Genomic DNA, 18664 nt, shown 5'->3' with positions numbered 1-18664 from the left:
ATAGCAACATCATGGCTTATGTTTTCTCTTATATTTTCTTATATTAAAACCCCAAAATATTTAAAAGTGCACATGCTGTTTCTGTGGAAAGCTCTGTCCAGTGTGTTAAAACACTGACGCCTCAGCTGCATGGCTCAGTTTCTTCTTCTTCTTAGTCTGAAGGAACGTGGTAACATAACATAAAAATTTTTGTTTTTCATAAAGGAAAGAACAGCCTTTTTACTAGATATGGAAAACTCCAAGTAGAACACGTACAGAGACAAAATACCATTTGGAGATTTGAGAAGACTTTTTATGATTCTGACTTTTTTGATGCAGAGCACACAAGTACAATCTCACAAGTACTCTATTTTCCAGTGCATTATGGTAACTCATACTGAGAGAAGTCAGGCAAGTAGAGAAGCACAAATTACTCATTTGAATATCTTTCTATTCAATGCTTTCCTGAGAAACCAGAGGACAGTACCATGTAGTTTGAAAAGTTTTCAGCTCTAACATACTTCGTAGTTGCAGGTGATTGTTTCTGAATCACTGTTTGTGCTCGAGGGAGAAGCCAGTTCTTTTCCTTTCTCCATCTTTTAATAGCCTGGGGACTCTTGTTCCAGGTGACAACTGGCACTGGTTAGGGGCAGCAGCAGAATCAGCCAGCCTGTGCAGATATTCACTGCCTGATATGAGTAAGACTGACTGTGTGCATTCCCCTTAGAAGAAAGGTTACATCACAGGGAGTGCTGAGGTGAGGCAAGGGGCTGAAAGGCTATAGCAGATTTTTTCTTTTCCTCCTCCAGTTTTAATTTGTTAGCACACCTGCAGGTCTGGCGTTTGTTTTCTTCTTTGCTTCTCTTCCTTACAATATGTATAAATGGCTCACTGGAGGCAGAACTAACTCTAGTTTTATTTCCAGCTGACTTAACCCCATGCTGCTGCTCCCCAGTGCCCAAATCCCTGCACCAAGAAGCACACTCCATCCTGTTCTTTCTTTCTTTCTGGTAGGTAGTTCATGAGAGGAAATTGGTGAATGCTAGTCTTGGAAATCTCTACAGAAAATAAGAATTTAACACACATCTAATTTCAAAATTATTTATAATGTTTGAATATAAGGGTAGATATAAAGAGGGTGTAAGAGGAACATAGTTTATTGTTTCAGAGGGACAAAGGATGAAGAGAATGACATCTGGAAAGTTTGGTAATATGAATAAACCCAACTGAAAACAGATGGATAATGGGGAGCTCATCTCCTACTACAAATCTTCCTGTTTTAAGAAAACGCTAAATTTGTTTTTAGTACCTGGCAGTATTTTAAAGAGGACTTTCTGTATCTCAGAGGAAGTTGATAATAAGGAAATAAAATTATTCTGCTCTCTGTGGGACCAGGATTTATTCACCCAGGTGAGCAAAAAGAATGAAGCCAAATTTTTCAAATTCAGCTATTGAACCTCCAGTCTTTAGAGAAAACTAGTTGTTATAAAGATGAAAAATACAAAGAAAACATACCATTTACATAACAAAAAAATCAGCTCTATCCTCTTGATTTGCAATGCCCAGTTGTACAAATAATTACTCTTATAATAACTTCAAAATAATAGTTGCTTTGATAATTAGTATTAGCATCCTATTTAGTCATGCAGTTATTAGATTAAAATCCTTTTTCTTCAGAATGAGAAATGAAAATTAATACTAATGGCACCAGTGTAAATATCAAATTAATAATAACTCGTTGAGGACCGTTTTAAATCGTATGATGTGGTATCTGGAAGTTACAAGCAAAAGGTGAGCTAATAGCAACAGCTGAATTATCCTTTTCCCTACCATAGAAAATGCTTTCTTATACAGAAATACTAACTGATGAAGTTAAAAAAAATAAAAAAATGCATTCAATTTATTTGCTTGATACCTAGTGTGCTTTCATTCAATTTATTTGCTTGATACCTAGTGTGCTTAATGCCTTGATATGTTCTCGAGTTTATTATGAATATTTTAAATTTAAATTTGTGACATTAACAAATGAAGGCAGGGCAAAATCAAGGTTTTAAAAAAATTGAGTATGTATTTGTGTTTATTTACATGCAAAGCAGTTTCTCTGTGCATTTGCACAGTGGAAGGAAAGAAAAATTAATTTGTGAAGTGTGAGGAATTATCAGAAGTGGAATACGGTGATTTTCTGTTCATGGGACTGGAATTTTCTGTATGTACATGTTGAGAGGTGGCCAAACCCAAACAAATTGTTCTCAAACACTGAACATATCAGCCTGACAGTCGTATGTTTTTGCCTGTTGTAAACCACCCTATTTGGTCCGAAGTTTACTTCTTGATATCTATTAATTGCTATTTAATGTCAGTGCCATCATCATTTCTTCAGTTCTGTTTCTTAAAAAAGCACATTGTCAGCGTGGTGTGCCTGCTGTAACTCTGCTGCTTGTCTGTGTAACTATCAGCCTAATTTTTTCATAGTGGAGTTTCACAAGTGTTACAAAAGATTGCAGGCTTAGATGGATGGGGTTTGTATATCTGTAAAGTGAGGTAACAGTGTAACTGGAAAGTGCTCAGTAAATCAAACTACATGTTTAAGTATTTTGCAAAGGACATAATTATGGGAAATACTCTTACAGGTGAGCAGGTCTCTTCTGAAAAATGAAATCTAAGAAGATGACAGATGCTTGCTTTTACTGAATCCATAAAATCCTCTTATGAAATCTGGTTTTATTATTACAGGTTGTACAGAAGTAATCTGGAAAACACACATATGTTTTAAGATTCTAAATATCTTTCTAGTGATCAGGGCATTTAAGATAAGCAGAGGTGAGCAGATTTAGCAAGTTTCTGTTTCCCTTCTCAACGTGATGTGTTTTGAAAACACTAATACTTAACTAAGCTCTAGAGCCCAGAGACACACTCAGATTTGCACCAGGAGTGGCTACAGTACCTTGGGGTGCTGCAGGGAAATGTGATGCTGTGGCTGCAGGAATTGGGGACAGAGCCCTAACTTGTGTAGAGGCTGGCTGCAGAAGGCCCAGGGCTGTTTTGTACCCACTCCCAGATTAAATGGGATTGTGGTGACAGGAGCAGGAGATTTTCTTGCTTTCTTTGTGTTTTGATGAAGACCATTGATTAGGGTTTGAGGTTTTGATCTTCTAGGGAAAAAAAATATTCCAAAGCACTAATAATCAGTGCAAGTGTTTAATTTGCTCATCCCATCCTTTCTTTCCTGTCAGTAATGGGAATTGAAGCTGTATAGCTAATTCCTGGGTGGTTATTTTTTGTGTTTCACCTTGCACAAATAGGTCAAGCACTAGCCTGTGACAGTGGTGTTATTGAGAAAGATAATTATGGGACATATTAGATAAAGGATTATAAATTGTGCTGATTAACACTTGTCCTGCTAGGTAGGACCCTTGTATAGAACTGCTGAAGTAACTTGTGACTTACAGAGCATACCATGCCTCACCATCAGCAGCACTGGGCATCTTCTAAAGATGAACAGCCATCAGTTTTAACTCTGCCCTTCAATTGCAGCTGTAGCAACCCATGGCCAATAGCTGCTCTAGTGGGCAGTGACTGAGCCATGACAGACCATCTGTGACAAAAATAACAGGGAACTTTATTCCCCTACTGAAAGTGTACATCACACTTCTTCACAGAGTATACAGTGTTGGTGTGACTCTTTCCTAGGTTCCTGTTTTAGCCCCGAGTGTTGAAATGTTATTGTAGGTTGACAGCTCATTTTGGGTGAGACGTTCCTTTGAACTTTCAAGGTGGGTAACCTGTTTCAGCAAAAGTAGGTGCTTGCTAAATCAGGGCCTTGGTTTCTTTCTACTCAGCAGTGTGGAGAGTTCGTGAGTTGGTTTGCATTGGCACCTTTTCATTAGCGGCGTTGTAAGGATGTAAACAACAGGTGTGTGCTGTCATACTTTACTTCAACAAAAAGAAAAATTTACATTTGACAATGAATGCATTCACATACTGTTTTTGTTTTGATTAATGTTTCTTTCTGATTGACTGTCATTTCCCCAGTTTTAAGTATCAGCATACTTCTGATATTCATATATATCAACTGAACACTATTTTTCTTATGCAAATTTTGGAGATGCCTTATGCTATATGAAAAAGTAGCACTCAATTTATAAAATCTTTGCCTGCTGAATAAGGTCCATTGCTAGAGATGTCTGAATCCACTCTGATAAATGTCTTCATTTTTTTTGCCATGTGCCTTTCTCTTAAAAAATATATCTTATCTTTGGATGCATCAAGTGACTGATGTTTGAGAAGATACATGTTTGGAATGCTTGAATAATTTGCATCATCCGCACTGACTTCAGCAGTTGCCCTGAAAACTTTTGGTATGACTCAGGAGTTCCTCTTGCACTGACAGAGAGGTAAAAAACAAGTAGTGAATGCATTTTCACCAGTAGCAGTAATGTGGTTCCATGTAAATGGGGCAACTCACTGGTACAGGAATAGAAAGAGGAAGGAAAATCTTGAGCCCACCATGGGCAAATATGATGTTTTAAGCTAAGCTGCTTCTGGCATTCCTGCTGTAAACCAAAGGAACTTGACTCTTGCCAGCAAGCAAAACTTTGAAGCCCTGCTCATTTGCCAATTTTACTGTCAAAATTAAAGTATTATTAATGCAGAGAGTTGATTCCCATTTCCAACCTAGATCATTGAATCATAGAGTAGTTTGGGTTGGAAGGAACATTAAAGACCATTGAGTTCCAACCCCCCTGCCACAGACATGGGGAGCTTCCACTACACCTGGTTGCTCAGAGCCCCATCCAGCCTGGCCTTGAACACTTCCATGTGGGGCATCCACAGCTTGTCTTGGCAGCCTGTTCCAGGGATTGATACTGAGCAAGGAAGAACGAAGGGAAATGGACTGAGAAAACAGACCTACGTTTGAGAGAGGATCTTATGCTGTATTGGGATTATATTCTACATAAATAGCTTTTTGGCAAAAGAGAAGTAGGACAAGAAGACCTGAATGCCAAGTGTTAACAAAAAGATCAGTACCTTGTACAGAGCAGCAGCTATGTGAGAACACTCAGACCTTGTGTAAAGATTGCCCCATAGTGCTGGAAGGTCAGGGAGACCTTGGACTTATCTGCTGTTTCCTCACACTGGAACTGGAGAAACATTTTGACATTTCCATTCCCTCTTCATCCCCTAGATGTCATCAATACAAACGGGATTAAGTGAGGAAAAACCAGAAAATTAGGTTTAGTGGCAAAGAGGTATCTTACTGAACACACAGTTTTATGCTTTACTTTGTAGAAGATACTTGAGGAATCTTTTCATGGTGCTCTCTGATCTTGCCATATGTCTGGATGTTGGAAGGTTAAAACATTTAGGAAGTGTGTCCAAAACCATAAAACATACACTGGGCTTTGTTCTGTTGCCTGTACTTTGGTGCTTGCCACCTTTGGCAGATACCTGTACTAATCCATTAGCTGTCTGTGTTGGTGAGTGAGATGTTAATACAAGTCTGAAGAAAAATTGCCAAGGAAAGGAAAACATAGGAGGAACTCTAAAAATATGTCAAAACCAGTTAGGGTGGTTTTGGGGTTTTATAGTAAAACTATGGAATGTTTTTAAAAATAAATAATGGAAAAATATGTAAACGAAAATTCTTTCTCAGTATATAATATGGTCATTTTGTTTTGTATTTAAGTTCCAGCTTGACACTATAGGAGCTATTTATTATCTTTTGAACCTCCCCTTTTCATGTTTTTATACAATCTTTATATATGAAGTGCTACAGCTATTTCATAGGTTTTTGCATCTGAAACAGGATGGTCACAGGAGCATTGCTGTTTAGCTTGAGGTATTTTGCTTTGTCTCTTTATTTTTTTCCCTTGGTTGCATAGATGACTTTGTTTTTTAATTTTGGGCAAAGCCATTGCAATGAATATATATGAGGTTAAATTCATGCTTCATGAACAGCCTTAATTCTAGTATTTACTAATATGAGAACTTAGAGCATTTTTAACACTAATATTCCTTTCATGAGCTTTTCAGGTTGAATTTTTTGTAATTTTAAACTAAATCCTTGGAACTTGCTTGCCAGGTTCCATTAATTGCACCTCTTGAAATAAGTAGAGAAGATGATGTTTTCCAGAACACAGACTTTGAATTGGTGCTTACAGACTTCATTATGAACCCCTCACGCTGATGCTTTCACATTCAAAAGTCAAGAGACCATAGCTGAGCAGAATCAGAGCCTTCTTTATTATGGCAAGGAGCCTTTTATTTATGTGCTTTATAAATTGCCAATAGCAAATTAATACATACTGCATATACTGTTTCAAATTAATATATACTGCATATAGCACTTATTATGCATATTTAATAGGAAGAGGGAGATTAATGGGCTCTGTAGATAAAAGTTGCAAGATCCTCTTGAAGTGTTTTATCTATTTAACTTGAGTTCCTGCCTGTTTTGAATGCTCACCTCTTCTCATCCTTTTCCCACTGCATGCCTGTTTATTTAAATTTATGGAGTTGTTTGTTTTGTTTATTTGTTTGATTTGTTTTGTTTTTCTTTCCTAAGAGCAGTTTAGATAAACAGGTACATCATGGCATGCACAGTTTGTGGGCTCCCTTTCCATCTTTGGAAATCACTTTCTGTTCCAAAAGCAAAAAAAATAAATAGGGGGTTTGTGTTTTTTGAAAACCATATTTTACTATTAAAAAACCAGGGCTGCCCTTGAAGCCTGTGCCATTGCAGTGATCCCCTACAGAACACAGAGCAATTGACAACTGTGACTGTGCTTTTGTGATTCTTCCTTTGAGTGAACTGGAAGAGGGGGCTCATAAATTGGTTTTAACCATTTATTATGGCTGAATACTAAGGCTTTATGGCCCAAATTATGCAGCTTTGCATAGAACCAAGTATTAATAATGATTAAAAAATGTTATTGTTATAATTGGACTGAGCAGTTTATTTGGGAAAAATAAATGCTTTGTGTTGTAGGTTTCCCAGTTTTACCCACAGGCTAAGTCTTGTATATATAATTATGTTTTAGGAGACATTTTAAGTGCTAGTTGAACCTTTAACCTGCGTTTCCTCTGGAATAATTACAGGATGTGAAAATGGCCAAATGAAACGCTTACTCATAGAGATTAATAGAATTAGTTAAGCTACTGTTACCTTATGCTTGATTTATATTGTATGTGTAGGTTGAAACAGGCTGTAATGGCATGTGGGTGTTTTCCTATCTTTTTATACTTGCTAAAGTTTTGCCTTATGTTTATTACTTGCTATGTTATGTGAACTGCTTAAAAAGGCATTTTAGACCACTGGCAGGTAGTTGAATTTCAAAGGCTGGCTCTATTTAAAACAAAACAGTAGTGTTTGAACTGCTATCATTTTTTTTCTTGAAAATAACAGTAATAGAATTGATTCCATCACCTTCCAAGGAAACAAGTTGAAAAAGAAACCTCTGTGGATTAGTAGTCCAGACATCAAATATATTTTGCAGACGTTTGAAACCAAGCCTGAGTCAGCTACAATGGAAGCAGGGAAAAATAAAAAAAATCATTTGTCTGTCTGCATTGCCAAAATTGCAGGAAAAGGTGAAAATAAAAAGTCTTCAAACATGAGGAGTGGTATAGCAAAACTAGAGCACTTAATCTTAGTTAAAGATTCAAGACTGGTGGTAATTCTAATAATATTTTCAAGTAAAACATTCAGTTAAAAATGGTTTGCCTTTTAAAATTTGATCTGGTGTGTTTCTTTAAAAAGAGAGTGATGCATTGGCTTTGAGGCAACTTGAATTTCAATCTTTGAGGAAAGTGTTGAACAGTTACCATCTTAATTTTAAGCAGCTAAATCTTTAACAAGAAACTTAAATTTAGAATTAGAGAAGAGCCTGAAGTCAGCTTATTTTATATTATTAGATAATACTGTGGGAGTTACCAGACAGGTTTATACCAGCCTTCACTGTTGTTGAAGGGTTTTTTGTTGGGCTCCTTTCAGTTAATGCTTTGCAGCCCCCCCATCTTGCAGCCTCTACCAGTTGAAGCATTTGGGTTTTTCACTCAGGTGAGGAGCAACTTGCAAAGGTGCTGCCAAGGAGCAGGAGCTCACCATGGCTCATTTAAAAATCTCAGCAGGTGCCAGCTTAATATAGTCGTTACTGGTTTTTCAGTTGTTCAGAAGAAAGAGAACAATTATATCCCCATTTTAAGGCAGATAATGATACTCATCTGTGAAGCTCCTGGGAAGGCTTAGGGGCAGTGAACTTGAAACCTTTAAAAATCTGAGCCACAAGTGGAGCAAACCTTTCTCGGGGAAAGTTTTTAGTCAGCAACTTCATTTTCAATCAAAGTGCATTTGAGTGAACCCTTTTTACCACTCACCTAAGGTATCTTTAGCGAGCTATTTCACTGCTTTTAAATCCTGTTTTAACTTAGTTTAGAGTTAATGTTTGTTGCAGTGGTTACAGCAGGCAGTGAAAATGAGATTTATTGTTTTTAAGGTCAGTGAAGTATAAATGCAAAAGAGATTAAAAATCAACTATTAAAAGAGATTAAAAATCAAGATTTCCTTTTTTCACATTCTATTTATGCTTGCCTCCCTTTGATGACTTCCCTTTAAAGTATTATGCTAATGTAGGAAATTCAAAATTTTCCTTATATACATTTCTGTATTATCTTGGGTTACAGGATTTCTTTTCTCTTTCCTGAAAAACATACTCAGTAAGTCCACTTACTGTGTATGAAAGATGAGCATCCTCTCTGCATACAGACAAGTTATTTCTTTATTATAATGATCCTGTTATTAACTATTCCAAATTCGTTTTAAGGAAGAAATCTGTATTTTGTCCGTTGTTTAGAATGGATATATAATGGAGGAATTACAGTATTTCACCAGAGATGCAAGCAGAAATCCCGGATAAGGGTTGCTAAACATGGAATCTGAATGCAAACGTTCTGTGATAAGTGTGGGTTATTTTGCTGAAGGGTGCATGTGCATGCATCAAGAAACACTGTGATGGCATGAAGGGACTTTATGAGCACAGCTGTGTGTGTTGAGGCGTGGCCTTTCAGCTGGAAAATTATGTACTAGGATATCTTCTCTTTTATCTTTGTGTCATAATGTCTTTTGTTACTGAAGTAATCTCTAAGGAACTTTGAGAAACACAGGCTGTGGTTGATGAGAAATCAACTTAGCAAATCATTAACATCAACAAATGAAATAGTAGGAGAAGGGGGAGACTGGAGTATTGAACTGTTCTGTGTGTTTAACAAAGGACAGTAGAATGCCATGTTTAAAATAGTTGACTAAAATTTCAGAAGCATCACATTAGGATAAGCTTTACTGCAAATACGCTATTTATATTGAAATGAGGAGAGGGGACTCACAGATCCTTGAACTTACAGTTATCAAATGCTGGTCAGAGAGCTTCCAGCATTTATTGGAATGTCAGTCCCTTCTGAAATGTTTTTATATTGCTACCATATTTTCTAAGATGATGGAATGACTAAATATTAGCCACTTGTTGTGCTTTTGGGAATCATGAATTTCTGGAAAATGTCCTTCTGCTGTCAAAGAAATGAAGTTCTGTTCTGGGGAATTCATCTGGAAAGAGCATTTCTTCGGGGGCAATGGGGACCATCTGTGGAATTCCAACTACGTGAAAACCTGGAGCAGAGATGGGCAAAAATACACCAGGATGCAGGCAGTTCTGAGGGGGTCACTGTGGTAACCTTGTTTAGAGGAAAGGTCTACATACGTGGGCTGATCTTTTGACCCTTAATAATTCAAGAGTAATGTTATACATTCTTCATGCCTATTTTTTTGCCTATATTTTTGTGGCATAAGGCTTCTAATCATTCCCACTCTTCATATAATATTCAAATACATCTTTACACATATGCAATATATACACACAGAAACCCTGTGATTGTTTTTTAGCATCCTGCCTATGTAGTTTAAAATCATTCAACTCCAAAGTAAACAAAAGCAAACATGCTCCAAGATTCAAATTACTTTTCTACTGCAATGAATTAGTAACTTGCTTTGTGGTGTAGTGAGGTGCATTTTTCTGTTTGAACCATTTGGTTCACAAATGGCTTTGTACTCCAGTCTTTTACTGCTGTTGTGAGATTTCATCAAGCAAGTAGTGTTTGTTTTCACGTGTGTGTTTGCTTTTGGCCTTCTAACTTGAAATTCCATTATATGCCCAAGTTGCAATGGAAAGCCCCACCCCTTTTTTCTCTCCTTGCTTCAAGGCAACGAATTTTGTCAAGAAATGGAGAAGATCTTTGTAGTTTTTCTTGTAGCTTATGTAGCAATGTGGTTGTGCCCTTTCAGAGAGGGGGTCTCTGTCATGTCCCCCTCTCTCCAGTCCCCCAATTCACTATGTTTTATTTACTGTATGTGGTGGACTTCTTAGTGGAAAATGCAGAGATTTCTATGAAGTCTGAAAGTAGGAGAGAAAAATTCATGTTCCTTGTTTAAAAGTCATAGCACATCATGTTGCAAATAAGGATTTAGAATTTACTCTGATTTTTATGCTGATAATTTGGCTTTCTTGTTTTTCACTGTCTCAGCCTGTAATGGACTGTAATTCTCACTTCTTTGGGTGTTTCTCACTATATTTTACATTGTTAGCCTTGTTTAAAAAGGGAGAAGAAACATTGAAGTTTTATAACTTTTTTTGGTAGCCTTGTCTCATTATAGTTTTGGGTTTTTTGCATTAGCATGATCATATGCATGGATAATTTTAACATATTTCACTCTTTTCACAATCCTGTTGCTTCAATGGAAGGTTTCAAATTTACAGAGAACACACCCAGAATTGAATGCTGAATTGGATAAATATTTTTCTGTTTTAATAGGCATTCCATGGTTGTGGCCTACTATATCAACCCTGATTTAGAGATTAATCTGACAAGATGGGTTCATTGGGACATCTCGTGGATGACACGTTGTGATGCAGTTCAGTAAGGACTGGAAAACATGGAATCCCCTTGGAAGGGGATTGGGTTTATAGTTCTTCTTTGGACTCCTGTCATAGAGGTCCTGCTTGTACAGCTGTGGGAGGTGGGGAATGTGTGGCCCTCTGTGTCTCTGGGAAGACCTCCAGGCTGCTTTTCCTTAGCCAGGTACTTGAATTGGGCAATCACTCTTGCATAAGCACCCACTGCAGAAGTGTGCAGCTGACTAATGGGCACCTGCTGTTCAGAGTGTCCTTCCTCAGACCTGATTTTGTGTACTTTGGCTTTGTAAGTCCCTTCTGGGGACATTATTGAGTTGGCATCAAGTATTTCAAACCCCCTTCCAATATATATATATATGTGCCATTGTCATCAGCATCCTGTAGTTTTGTGTTCTGTCTTCTCCAACCATGTTTCAGGTAGGTATCAGTATGAATTTCAGGGAGCACATCCCACTCTCCTTTATAGCCTGTAGCCTTAGGGCTCCTTTCATCTCTAATGATAGTCCCCTATCAGCTCCATGTGGAATGTAGCTACACAGGTCCAGCATTTTACCAATAGTGCCAGCCAATTTGTGTGTAGAGAACAAAATACATCTTTGGACCCATTCTAGGCCTGAGGCTGGAACTGAATTTCCAGTTGCTACGTGTGGGTGGAAGCCACAGTTATATTCTTAATCTTAGACCTTTGAAATGTGTTTTCTGAGTCTCCCTTTAAACTCATGTGCCTCAAAATAATATTGGTAGTTACTTTAAAGCACATACATAGATGACTCATTATGTCAACACACATGATTTTTGTAGTGCCTTTTCTCCTCTACTTTGGATTTAAAAACAGCACTAGAATGTCTCAAGTATTAATTTCATGACTGGCTGGAATACAGTATTGTAATATTGACAAGTCCCATAAGTCTCAATAGAGCCATCCCATTAACTTAAGGGATATTTATGCTGTCACGTTTTGTTTGTACTCAGACTTTGGTCAAAATCTTTAAAAGTTGGCTTTGATTTAAGGAATTACATATGTTTAATTGCCACTTTTCCCTTACTGTAACTGGTAAGGAGTACATGTTACAGCATTTCTGCTGATAAAGAGGCATCAAGATCCTCTGAAGTCAACTGGATTATTAATTGTATGTTGAAGCTGCTTCTCACACTTTTAAATATCAAAGACTTTTTGCATTTGAAAAAAAAAAAACAAAAGCAAAAACCCTGAACAAACCAACAACTCTCCCCAAAACCTCGAAAATGCCAAACACAGACTCTGTTACTATGTTGATCCTTTTCTTTGTTGTTTATGATTGTGCTGTAGCTCATTAATCCTGGAATAACTCTGACCTGGTTGCATGAATTATGAATTAAACTTTACTCCTTGAGCATCTGATTTGTGGTACTTGTGTGCCATGGAAACAGTGACAGCAAATACAGAAGCCAAATTCCTCATGTACCTAATCTTTGTAGTGCCTTTGCAGGGCCTTTTCTGACTGGAGGAGCAGACCTTCCTCTTTTTGTACTATGAAAATATTTGAACATATTATTTGAAAACTCAGCCTGTAGTGTCTTTTTTTATTGGATTTCAGTTGAAAACACGTGGATCATGTTTCATACTCTCTGTTTAGATAAGTGCGTGTCATTCTAACAATGAGCAAAGAAGGTTCAATGTGTGAATCCCTGAATGGCAGGGAGCCATAGAGAGGAGAGGATGTTATGTGGGAAAGCATGAGCAAGACAAGGGCTTCATTGCATAGATCACCTGTGGTGTTTTTTAGTGCTTGCATCTTGAAGAATCTCTCAGATGGCACTAGTTTTCAGCACTGTAAGTACAGAAAATAGGAAGCAATAAGAAACACTTTGAAATAGGTGAGCATTCAGTGGATAGCAAAACTGTATTCTGTAACAAAGTTATAAGAAAGAGCCTGGTGTTTTTCCTGATAACTTAAACACTGGCAGCCGTAGGAAAGCTAGAAAACCTATGGAGAAGAGTTTATCCATATCTGTGAATTATTGTCAAGGAGGCAGATTGTCGGCATCTTATCACTATGTGCTGCAGTTTCCTTTAGTGTTTGGCTGTGTTGGGGGTAGAATATCAGACTTCACAATTGTCACTGGTTATACTGGTCACTTTCCTGCTAGAATCATGTCCTTCCAAGATTTAGCTCTCCACAGATGAACATTCATGCCTATTCAATGTTTTGCTGAATCTTCTGGGGTGGGTTTTTTTTGGTTTTTTTTTTTTTTTTTTTCTGTTTCTTGTTTGTTTGGTTTTTGTTTTTTTTTTTTTTAATTTCTATTTTTATTTAGAGCCTCTGCTTGTCTCACCAGTACGCCACTTAGAAATCTGTAAACTTCAAATTGCTCCAGTCTTAGTAAAAGCGGTGTCTTATGTGATACTGTCATATGAAATCATGTAGTCTATTAGGAGTGGAGGAATTGATTTATATTCAGATCAAATTTTTGTTGTCTACTTGTAATTATATTGATGTGCCTACTCATCATCTTGTCTGTACTGCAGTTCTAATTTTCCCTTATAAAACTGGTAGATAAAGACAACTGCAAATGCCTTAAATTGATTTCTTTCTGTCATAATGTTGGGTAATTTGAGAACTGAAGCCAACTGATATCCAAAAGAATAATCTACAATCAAGCCATATATTTCTATATGTTATATTCACACATGTTACAAAAAGATGCTCGTGAAGCTTTCTGTGCATGGTGTTTGATGGGAGGGGGGGTTTGTGTCTTTTGGAGGCGGCTTCAAGTGAAGACTTGTATTTCTCATGCTGTAACACTTTTCTGTAATCTCCTTTAGAAACTTTCTAATGGCACCTATTAATTTTCTCCAGAGTTTTTAAATACTATTGATGCTGAGTAATGTATTTAATTAGCTCCAAACTTTCTGTGTAATCATTCCAATCTGTGCTTCTCTCTTTCAGCTTTTGCCTGTAAAGCTGACAAATGGCAGGAGGGGGAAAGGGCACTTTCCTGTCAGTGGCTGTGGAGCCTTTGGTCCTTGGGTTGCCAGAGCAGTTGCTCCTTCTGAAAGAGCCGTGAAAGAACAATGAAAATACTATTTAACTTAATTTAAGAAGTCAAAACAAATATTAGTTGTAGGAAAAAGCTTCCTTATCTTATGAAACAGGACGTTTTTATGGTTCCTTTAGTGTTTCCCATCTTTTCATTGTAATAATATCAGCTTATTTGTGAAATCCTGGATTGTATTGTTCAGAGCGAAGTTCACCTTTCTGTGTCTATTCTTGCAGGGTCAAGAGGAAAGATAAATTAGCTCAAAATTATACAAGTGTTTTCTGTGCAGTTCAGAGTAAATGCTAACTGAATCCTCTTCACATTTTTATGGGCATTGACATCCTTGGCTCTTGTGTTGGTTATACACCAGTTCTGAGGTCAGGCACATGGATGTCAAATTGCAGCTGTATTGGTCTGGTGAAGGACCATGTAAACTGTAAAGCCTAATTCTTTAGTGGTGTTTTTTTTTTTTTTTTTTTTTTTTTTTTTTTTTTTTTTTTTTTTTTTTTTTTTTTTTTATTCACTCATTCTTGCCTTTTTGGCTTTCTGAGAATAAAATGAAGGAAGGTCTTTCTATTTTTAAACCAGCCCATAGAGGTAACATTTGGTCAAATGGCAGCTGAACTATTTGTTTGCTAGGCAACTCCTCTAGAGCCCAATTAGAAAAAATTAAGTTCAGTTAAGTAGAAAAATGAGAAGCATTCTCAAATAGGGCAATGCTTTTTGGAAGCTGGGAGCTTACATGCAGTATGGAGCTTACATGCAGTATTATGGATAAAGCAGGAAGAGAGATCAGTCCTGTCAGTCTATAGTGAAACACATCATCATTTGTGTATTTAACATTAGCTTAGCATGGGAATTTTTTTCTTTCAAGGACTCCTTTAAAAATAAGACAGAATCATAGGCTTGAGGATTATAAATAGAAATTGTTTCAAGCAAAAGAGGCTGTGCTGTGATTATTGGGGACATTCACCTGTGGAGTTTACCTACTTGAAACCAGTCCCTGGTGTCTGCAGGATGGAGTTGAGAAAAAGAGAAAAAAGGTCTAGGGAAATAGTTTCCAGAGATTTTAGAAAACAGGAAAGTCATGTGAAAATATCTCTATGAAGTTTCTGCCTGTTGCTGAGCATGGCAAAATTGAGGAGGATATTATTGCCCCTTTGTGGGAGCTGAGCGGAAGAAGCTGTCATTCTTTGCTGCCAACCACTCTGTTTAAACTCCTTCAGTAAAAGGCTGTGGAAATGTAACTGCTTGCATAAATTGTAAGGTCCCCATAAGGTCCACATCCCTCTTTTAACTGTGTAGGAGGACACAGTCAAGCAGATATGAATGAGTTCAGACTGGACATGAGGAAAAGGCTCTTCGCTGTCAGGGTTGTCAGTCCCTGGCACAGGCTGGATGCAAGGAGAACGCTCTGGCAGCTCCAGAGCTGCGTGAATGCTCAGAACAGGCCAGGAGACTTTGCTCAGGGAGGTTTACTCACTTGGGAAAGCTTTTGATGCTGGTGAGAGTTGCTCTATTAAGTGTGTGCTGTTAAAATAATTTGGTGATGAAATATTGATACAGAGTGGATTGAAAATACATTGTTAAACCAAACCTTTTCTATCTGTAAGTGTGTAAACACAATTTAACGGAGTATTTCAGAACAGATATGACCTTATGTGCACAAATTAATGCATGTGACAAAGCAGAACCCCTAATATTTGTACCCTTTGAAAATATTCAGCAATGCAAAGGAAGCTTTCCAAATCCCTCCAGTGAATCTTACTGAGTAAAGGCAGTAATTTTTTTCTGAGTTTGAATATATGTTGTATATTACAGATGCTTGCGAGCTTCTAAGATATCAAGGTTAGAGGTACTTTTGGGGTCACAAACTCAAAATTAGCAGCTGGTTTTTCTTAATTAGAAGCTAAACAACATGAACACAACTCACTTCAGTAGGTTTTTAATACATGACTTCACAGAATAAAAACAAAATTCATAGAGATTTTCTTTTATCTCAGAAAAAGGGAAGTGGTAATGTATACTGTGAAATAATGATGTCATTATGAGCTAGTTGCATATTTAAAATATAACATCTGATTAGTGCCTCTTAATTACCTATGTATTTTCTTTAATAACAAACATGATTTTTTCCTTTCAAACATCAGGTTATTAAAACTGTAAAATGACAAACCTGATGTAGGAACAAGGGCAGCTACTTAAATCAGACAATTATCAGCAAATCAGTTGTATTTATGCTCTTGTAAAATTTCTAGATATTCTTGCACTGTGAAGGAAATTATAAGTATTTGGCCACTGTTTGGGAGAGGAATGAGCTTGAACCATTATGTAACTCTCGAATTGGTGTTGATATATGTAAAACTACTTCAGATAAGATAAGCAGTGACATTTATGATTGGATTTGATGATCTTAAAGGTCTTTTACCAAGCTAAATGGTTCTATGATTGTAAAGATTTTGGGAAGCTGTCTAAATGAGTAATTTCTGCTCCACATTCTAGTGTAATAACGGAGTAGTTAATTAAAGAGCAAAGACAATGAGGCTCTGGTCCTTTTCTCCTTCCCTCTGTGCTCTTGTGCTTTTTGTTCAACACATGAAATTTCTTTTCCTTGCAACACAAGCTTTAATATGCTCATTCTCCAGCAGCCTTCATCATCATCCTTCTGCAGCTGTTCTGTCTTCTTTCTCTTTTTTGCTTCTAGTCTCTGTGATTAATTTTCCAGCCTTGTCTTCAGTCCTATACAGCTGACTGAAGCTACACTTGCTGAGGACTTCAGTAATGCTTTTATGGTTATGCTGCAGAAGAAAAGAATCCCAGTTTCTCTACTGCTTATGAGACTCTTGCTTTTACCCCAAGGCTTCTAACTTCTGTTGCCGTAAAAATCCCATCTTGCTTCCATGGAAGGGCTTGAGCTTGTGCATTTGTTACAACAAGGAGGAGTGATGATCCTTATTTTAGAAGATATGTAAATTATTATTGGATCCAGAATTATTTTTAGTCATGTATATGGTGTAATGTCATTCTTCTGGGGCCTCTGTTAAGATGAAAAGGAAAACTGTAGTCAAAGATTGTGTAGTGGGTTGCAATATTGCCATTTTTTCTTGGAAGAGGACCTAATATATAAAAGTGTAATTTTCCTTGTAAACCAGTATTGTTGAATATTTTGCCATCAGTGGGCTGCAGTTCATAAAATTTGCATGTTACTTCTTAAAACAAGGTAGTAAATATATAACTACTTATGTGCCATCAGTGGGCGTTTTTCCAGATAGCATCTTTTTTTGCCTGAGTATCATACAAGAATTGGAAGGTCTGCATTATGTTGTAATGACTTAAACCTTTTTTCAGAATATTACTAATCAGTAAAAAAAAATGTTCTTTCCCCACAGGGTGGAGTTAATTTCTTTTGTTCCTGAGGGCTGAATAGGAGAAAGGGACATTTCAGCCTTTCCTGATAAAGGTAAGACAGCATCTGTTGATAAGGATAAGACACTGTTCATTATTATGAGCTCATAGAAAGTTTGTCAATGGAGGGTTTGTTTATTTTGGGCTATTTTTCTCAACTTTTGTGCTTTGTAGTAAGTGCAGTGTGTGATAATGTAACTTGTATTGGGAATGGAATGTGTAACTCTACCACAGGTATCAGTAAAGGCTCTGAAGATAAGCAGGTACCTGTAGATCAGCATGACAAAGTGGATAGCAATTTGTTCTGCTGCTGGTACTTGGGATATTTTCTGTGTGCCACTGAACTGGCCTGCATAAGTTCACTCCATTGTACTTCCACAAACTCAGCAAGAGCTTTTCAAACCAGTAGAGTTTTCTCCATGCTAGTTGTGAAAGAAATGTATAGGCTTGCCTCCTGCTACCTTCACTGCTCTGTATTGTCATGTGAGAGTGCAGAGGTTGATTTGAGGAGAGAAGGGCCTTGAGATCTATTTTAATTGAGATAACACCTTCAAAATTAAGCAGCAAATCATTATCGTGCTTGTCAGAAGTATGAGACAGAGAAGGGAATAAAACTTCAGAAGTCTTCTTAGGACATGCTATCCTCAATTACTTTTCCTTCATGTTGTGGTAAAAACTCTGACTTTTTATAGATTTGTGTGTTGAATTAAAGCCTGCAAGAAACATTTAGAAGTAGAGCATGTGGCTTAATGTTGACCTCTTAATTACAGTTTTTTGATGCAGAAATCTTCCTTATTTTAATTTGAGGAATTTTGAAAAGTGGGGGTGGGTTTGATGTGACAACTGCTAGTTGTAGGGTTGGTCTGGTTTAGCAGTGACCACATGTGCAGCAGAATGACTGTCCATGTGATTTCATGCAGTGCAGGTAGGCAGCATAAGTGTAGTTCAATTTCTATTTAAAGGAGATGGAATTCATGTGTGGTCATTTCTAATTTGTCCTGTGACAGAGGCTGCAGTCTCTCATTGAAGGTGGTAATGCATTTTAACCAAGCCAATCACTGCCTATTTGACTGCATCTGCAGATCCACTTTTGACTTGTTCAGCAATGCATATAACAGGATGATAGAATGAGGGCTCCAGTTGTATGTAGATGTTTAGGCACAGCATAAGTCTACTTCTTGTAAGTGGAATAGTTTGGAAAAGAGGAAAAGACAACTCTAACAAGATGAGGAGCAATCAGAAGATTGACCAAAAATCAGTTTTGTGTGTTTGTGCCAGTGTCGCTGATTTTGAGGTTT

At 37.2% G+C, this 18664-nt stretch overlaps 1 protein-coding gene across 3 annotated transcripts in view; it reads left to right on the top strand.

The window, feature by feature from the left end:
• Window positions 1-18664, top strand: part of BMPR1B (bone morphogenetic protein receptor type 1B) — a 226893-nt gene that overhangs the window by 28453 nt on the left and 179776 nt on the right. For all 3 annotated transcript variants that reach the window (XM_083862305.1, XM_083862302.1, XM_083862303.1), the window contains exon 2: window positions 17351-17421. The gene's annotated coding sequence lies outside the window, so the exon portion shown is untranslated. The remainder of the gene's footprint in view (window positions 1-17350; window positions 17422-18664) is intronic.

This window comes from Zosterops lateralis, assembly GCF_965231275.1.
Source record: "Zosterops lateralis genome assembly, chromosome: 5".
In the NCBI taxonomy this organism is placed as follows: domain Eukaryota; kingdom Metazoa; phylum Chordata; class Aves; order Passeriformes; family Zosteropidae; genus Zosterops; species Zosterops lateralis.
Note: the sequence above shows the minus strand (reverse complement) of the source record. Positions and strands in the feature narration are given on the sequence as shown.